Source organism: Teleopsis dalmanni, chromosome X (assembly GCF_002237135.1).
Source record: "Teleopsis dalmanni isolate 2A chromosome X, ASM223713v2, whole genome shotgun sequence".
Classification (NCBI taxonomy): domain Eukaryota; kingdom Metazoa; phylum Arthropoda; class Insecta; order Diptera; family Diopsidae; genus Teleopsis; species Teleopsis dalmanni.
The window spans coordinates 20,412,088-20,420,046 of record NC_051848.1 but is presented as its reverse complement, the minus strand read 5'-3'; positions in this window follow the sequence as shown (position 1 = coordinate 20,420,046).

Here is a 7,959-nt window from a genome sequence, read left to right as displayed (position 1 = left end):
TTTAATAAGCATTAATTTATATTTTTATTCAATAACTGTTATTCAATAAGTAAAATTATTAGTAACACTTACTAAGTTACTAAGTTAAACTCTAATTGAGATGTACCGCAAGGACATTGGTCTTCTGGTAGGGTTGACTACAGGACACTGTAAACTAGGGAACCATGCTAGAAGACTAGGTCTTCCTTTCAACCAAATCTGTCGTAGCTGTGGGGAGGACGATGAGAGCGCATCTCATATTTTGTGTTTTTTTCCAGCTCATGCACGTCGGCGATTTAGTACTCTAGGTGCCCCCTTCCTTGAGGACCTGGACCAGTTACATGATCGGGCTTTAAATAGCATTTTATGCTTCGCAAAAGGTTCTAGGTGGTTTTAAACCCTGAGGTTTTTATTATTTATATACGGCATCACAATGGGCCAATAGACCTAAGTGGATCCACTAGGGATCACCGGTATAACCTAACCTAACCTAACCTACTAAGTTGTTGTTAAAATCTTTGTTTGTTTTTAGAAAAAAAAACAAATTATAATCAAAAAGATAACTTGGACTTCTTCGTAGATCATCTTCAGTGTATAATATATACAACACAATCAAATTTCTATAACTCAAATTTTCGAAATAGAGTGCAACAGGGTTTAGAGAGCAAATTACATGCGATTCCAAAAAATTGTTTAACTCGAAGTCTCTATAAGTCGAACCATTTCATTGCAAAATGGTACTTCGAGTTATGAGATGTTTGACTGTATATTGTAATCTAAGAGTAATTTAATGAATATGTGTATGTATGGTACTTGTGAAAACACGAACTTCTATCAAATGCGTCGAGTATCTAATTTAAACCTTATAAGATATATATTGATTACCCTTATGTACCTGCACTGCACATTGTTAATTAATATACGTATTAACAAAATCCCTGCAAGCCCAAGCTTTAACAATTATTTTATATCTACTGAAATTAATAATGGAATTAAAGCAATGAACACGCGAAATTTAGTAAATAAATTTTTCAAATATAAAAGCCAGAAAAAAATATGTAGAAATATCTGCAAGCAGAACTCAAAGTAAGTAAAAGCACTTCCCTCTGCAGAACGTAACGTATGCAACGAGATCCTTTTAGAGTGCATTTAATCTTTTCAACATTAATTAATATGAGCATTTTTTAAGTTCTACGCATATTGAAACCTACAGGTCTAGTGTTCCAGGGCAAGGTGCGGTGCAGTTTCGCCGCTCCAAAAATTATTGCCCGTATTTGCGTGCATTATTTTTAGCATTAATTATGCGTGTTAACGAAGGAAGCGCGCGCGCTTTCTGCACCTCTACTTGAATTAAAGATACGCGGTCCATGCGTATGTCCATATGCAGCATGAACTCCCGGACAAACAATATTCTGAATATTGTGCATTTTATGCATCATGTGAAAATTATAAATAAAATATATTTAACATTTTTCCGTACTGTCGTACTGTGTGCGAGTTAGCCAAATACTCGCTCTAAATGCCGGCACACACACAAACCTCAGATTTTAATAAAACTTACTCAAGAGAAAAAGGAAAATAAACTGAATTAAAGTAAATTTATACCGGTTTCTGGTTCAGATGCATTCCCAAAGACTAATGCTGTTCTGTTCACATCACAGTAACTGAAATCTCTGGAAGCAAGTTGCGATTAACGAGTCCTTCATTTTCTTTAATTTAATTCCTGAAAGTCAACATTAGCGATAAATTTTTACTTTTATATTTTTATATATTTTGCTTTTATTTTTATTTATTTATTTTTTTTTTTTTTTGTTGCTTATATGATGCAGACATATTTCGAAATTGATGTTCTGCATAAAAGCGAAGGTGGCTTGTGATGGCGACAATCCATAAGTCAGCTACTTCTTCGGCTTAGATGCCTTGTGTGGCAGTTAGAAAATATTAACCGCCATGCTTATACACGCACATTGCATGAATATCCATAAAGTGGGTCTACTTACTGAAGTTTATCTATACTGACTACTAAGTATTAAGCTGGGTTATCAACTAAAAATAAATTATGGCTTCGCTTACCAAATGGTAGTTGAAAAAATATTATTAGATACATACACTTTGGAAATGTGACTTCTGCAATGCTGATATAGATTTTTATACACCAAATTATACGTGTAAACCTAGTTTCAAATTTATTTATTTTTTCTACTCTAATAAATTTGGTACTTTTGTTAAAATTGTTAAACTTGACATCGATCACTTATTTAATATTAACATACACTTAGAAAAATAATTTAGTTAATTTAAACAGATTTTAACTAAATCGCAGGTCAAAATATTCTTACTAATCGCAACATGTTGATTTAACCATAACACTTGTTAGACTTTTTTGTCACATGAGCTAAAATTTTTCTAACCAAGTGATCAGCTTAATGTAACTAGTAACATATGTGGTTAGAGCATATTTTTCTGAGTGTACTCTACTGTGCAAATTTACTTGAAGAGATCCATCATCAGTCAACACTGTTGTATTTGAAACAAATGTTTAGTCAAAAGAGGCCAGTCCAAAAAATTATAAAAAATTTTAGTTACAGTGGTATTGTCTACCAAAAGAGATATCTATTTTAGAAACCATACCACTTGTTGGTTTTTATATCTCTTTACCACTTGAACTAGTATGTGGTTAGGGCATATTTTTCTAAGTATAAGACCAGCTGAAATTTTTAACATTTGATTTAGCATTTATATTATATTATATAGCATTTATAAACATCCGAGAATCGAAGGACGAAAAAGGACCCAAAAAGCTGCGTGGTCTACTTCGACTAATCCTTCACATCAGTGGGGTCACTTGTTGGACAGTGCACTATAAATAATGTAGCATTTATATTAGTATGCATTCTAAATATTAACTAATATATATCTCTTTTATGAAGCATCTCCAGCATTTTCAAGTGCAAAACTCTTCGAACACCCCACGTACTTGCGATCTTATTTACAAATAATTAATGTACATATAAGAAAAAAATTTTTTATTATTAAAAACATGTATTAAAAACAAAAAAAAAATTATTTTCATTTTATTTACTCAATCATCTTTCTTTTAACGGAAAATTGTAACAAATTGTTTAAAACAGATTAAGATTGCTAAATCTCTGAAATATGTTTCCGCGTTTTATGGAACTTAGTGTGAAATTATGAAAAAACATTTTTTTTTATATGTCTTCACTTACATATAAACATAAATTAACCACTTAGCCACTTCGCTTGAAGCATAATAAATCTTCGAGCATCCTCCTATAGTAGCAAAAGACCGAGTATTATTGTTATATTATTATTACAGAACTTATTTCTTCTTAATTAAATCTCGTACATAGCATTTCTTTCTTTAACTTCATAAATTGAATTTTTCAGTTAGCAGAGGTAAATATTGCTAGCGCCGATATCTAATTGAATTCATGATAACCACACGCTCTGCCGTGTCTGCTCTGCCGTGTATTTGTTGTACTTGTCAGTGGCTACACTTATGCTTAAATATTCAAGTATAGAAAGATACTTAAAGGCAGAAAGAAGTCGGTGCTCGTATATCGTTCAATATATATATTTATTTACGTATCATTTTATTCTAAATTCAGCTTCTATCTCTTTTCTTGGTTATTTCTTGGTTGCGCTTGCATCCACTACGAGTGTAATTTTGCCTTTAATACAATTTCGGAATATAGTAAGAACGGATTGTTTTATGATTATTTCCTGTCAATTAAACGAATTTATTGCTACAAGTAAACACATATATCTAAGCGCATATATCGTGTATATATTCGTGTGTATGTGCCAATACATATTTACACTTGGCTGTCAGCCTGCCTTCATACCTTCCTGCCAGCCAGCCAGCCAATACGTTTACACTTGGCGTATTCATTTCCACATCGATATTCTTATCCGAAATCAATTTGTATAATGCAATGTGAGCATATTCCCACAACGCCACAGATACACAGATACACACACATACACCCGTATGATATGTACAACTTACTTAAATTGCTGCGTTCCACCTCGCAGTAACAGCCGACACCTTCCTTTAATTTCATTCAGAAAGTAGAGCAAATTGCTTAAAGTATCTCAGAATCGCCCGTACGTTTCTTCAATGAATGAGAAAATTCTATTTTTTTTCTTTTTTGATTTTTCCTTTTTGTTTATTTTTATTTATTTTCTTTTATTTACTGACTTAAGTTTTAGTTACAAATAAATTAATTTAAACAATATTTTACCTATGAATTTTGTAAAATAAATTTGTTTTAGTAAAAAACCGAGCACAAAGCTACAAGAATATATCTAAGGTAAGAGACGATGTCAATGGCTTTGTGGCCATTACTAAATGATTATAGTGACAGGTGTCAAATTCTTAAGGGTATCACAAACTCATGGATCTCATGGTCTAAGTGCGTCTTTGGACGGTTCCAGTAACCTAACCTAACCTAAGAGACGGCTACTAGCAAATCTTACCAATCTTTACTTAAACCAAAAAGTTCTGTTTTGCTGGTAAATACTTAAAATCTAAAATATTTAAAATCTTTATAAATATTTATGAAAGCTATTTACTTTTGTGACTTGCATCCTTTTTTAGCTTACGAAATAGATGTTTCTGAGGACTCATATAGTCGTACTTGACTTTAGAGGTCCTTGATTTATGCAGTTGTCAAATAACTAACACATAAAAATTAATTCATCAAGAGATATTAAAAGGTGAAAATCACTCAAATATTATTTTATAGAGAATCATCTTATTTTTCAATGAAAATGTAAAATATCTACACATATTATTAAAAAATTCCATGAATACTCTATACTGCATTTAAGTCAATTAATTTTTAAGTTTATGGCGCTTTGAAATGAAGTGAAATGTCTGTCTGTTTGTTTATTGTTGTTTGTAGTTGAGTTTGCCTCCGTTTTAAAAATCATACAAATTTGCTTATTAATGCAAAACAAATGCATCCGCAAACGAGCCAGTCACAAAGTATTCATACCTCACGCCAAAAAAGAAAAAAAGAACCGAAGATACTTCAAGAAGATACTTCCTGCCAGCAGGTGGTCCGCGCCACTTCAGTCAAAAGTTGTAGTGAGATTTTGGGCGCTGCCCCACAGAACTCTACAGTTCGGTACAGAGTTAAAGGAACTCAAAGTTTTCATAGATAATTCATTTCTTTGCTGGGCATAAATATTTTACTTGGGGTAAAGTAATGCATAACACAAGTCAATCATTTGTTCAGATCGTAAATTGTAGATATTTTCGTGCTTCAATTTAGAGTTTTTTTTTAGAGTTTCTCATGTTGTAAATTGTTTCCAAAGATACTTTTCAGTATCTTTGGCTTTTCATGTGGCGACGTTTATTTAGTAGGAGAAGATGCGGATATTGATCAAAACTATATGCAATTTATTGATTGATTGATGAGAATGTTTGGATTTTCATTAATCTTTTCATTGTTTTTCATTTCAAATTCGATCCATAAAAGCGTTTGTGTAGATATCGGTGGCGTATGAGTGTTTCCACTTCGTAGTGCTGTTCCTTTCTGTTTGTTTTCTCATACGTATGAATTAATTAATTTCGAATCTTTATGTTCATTTAAACGTACGCAAACTTCCTTAATTTCAATATTTATTTGTTGATCGTTCATCTTTTTATTTTTAAACTCGAAAAACTTAATGCTCAACGATGATGATATTTTTGTTTATATGTGCGTAAATCTTATTTGAAGAAGATTTATTTTTTTTTAAGAGTTTATTAAGCACATAGATTAGAAAAATTATTTTATTATAATTTTCTACTACAAAAATTTTAGCAGTTTAAGTTCTATAGAAAACTATAATTAACTATAATTAACGTAAAGATAAGTAAGGTGATTAAAATTGGAATAATTTTAATAATTAATAAATTTTAACTTCTGCAAATTATTTATAAAGAAATATTGTAGAAGTAGTAGATAAATAGTTTTTTTTGTATATATATTAAGTAAATGCAAAACGCGAAATTACTTCTTGAAACTTAAGGTTATTTAAATCAAAAAAAAAGCTTAAAAATTTTTATTAAAGTTTATATTATTCGCTAAAAACAAAAAAAAGAAACACTAACAGTCTACAATAGTGAATGGATAAATGAATTTATCAATGTTTCCAGTTACTTCTACAACAACTATTCTTGCACCTACTATTACGAGAAATTGTTGAATCAAAATGTCTTTCTAAGCCTGAAAAGGAGTTGGTCCTCTCTCCACTTCACCCAACGTAACCTAAAAGCAATGATTGTAGTTTTTTAAAATAACTCTACACAAAATCTATATAAAAATGTGCTTATAAAACTCGATAATCATAAGTGTAAATATATTAGCGACACATTTATCTTCCTTTTCTTCTTAAGCATATTTTACAATATGTACTACATAATAAAATATGTCATTATTAAATATTTTAACAATAAACTATTCAAAACTTGATATAATATATAAGATAGATATTATTATTTAAAGCACGAAAGCAGATTTAAATACATTCGTAAATACATTCATATGTATGTTTACATATATAGGGTAAGCGTTGTGTACTTACATATAAACTTTTGATGAAAATTTGTGTAAGTCGTTCCTACCGCCAGTTTTCAATATATCTTTTATAGTACATTTTCTTTCAGATACTCATAGAATCATTCGTTCATTCATTCACAGATACAGAAGTACATTTTCCATCAATGAGAAAAACTGATTGTTTGATTAATTTATTTACTGCCAATTTTATTCCCAGAGGAAAAAAAATTTCAATTAAAAATTTTTTAATGAAAATCAAAAATACATAACAATGGAAACAGTAATTTCTCAACATACTTTCATCTCTGATATTAGTATTTATAAAATAAATTAAGTCTATTTCTGTGCTTTTTTGGTTTATATAAAAATTATTATTACTTTGTGGTGGTACAAATTGTGTACTTTACAATTTAATTTAATTTTTTCATCACTTTTAATATCTAAATTCCATTTTGGTAATATTTTTTTCTAAAAAGCTTATCTGTGCATATGTATATAGTTTATTCCTAGACAAAAAAGTTTTAATACTATAGTTTGATTAAGATTATACAGTCCTATTGACATTTGGATATTGGATAAAAACATAAAGTGTTAAAACTAAGTTAAAAACTGTTTTATATTGTAAGATAATTATATATATATTATTAGATCATATGTCAGATTTCTATAAATTATATAAAGTTTTTTAATTACTATGAAGTGTTAAAAGGAGATAAGATTATTTTCAGTCAAACTACCATAAGTCGAACTTCTATAACACAAATTTTCTACAACTCGAACTAAATAGAGTGCAACAGGGTTAGAAGAGCAAATTACATACAATTACAAAAAAAATTGTTTAACTTGAAGTCTCCCTTAGTCGAACCTTTTCTTTGCAAAATGGTACTTCGAGTTATGGAAGTTTGACTGTATTTACAAGCATAGCAGCCTGCATAATCAATAATACTTAAACAAATTTTTTGTATATACGATACACTGTTTATACGATACAAATACAAACATTTACTTTAATTGGAGTTCCTGCACAATCACTACACTTTAAAACAAATACAAAGAATCATCTCTATGATAAAATATGTCTTTGAAGAAAACAGAGTTAGATATATATTTCTTTGAAAAAATAATTTCCACATCTGTCATAAAATCTAATATAACTGTTAAAATCAAGACTTATCAGCAGAAATGTAGTTGCTGAGTACAGCGCATATATCAGAAAATTATTGCATTTTTAATCAATATACCATATATCAATATATAATGAAATGAACATTTATAATTAGAAAAATTTTTTATAGGTATAATATAGTAACTTATTAAATTCTTTGCTAAAGTTTTATATTAAACATATTAATTCAACTTTCCATTCGCCTCTGAACGTATTTATACTTCCATACGTGAAAAAATAAAA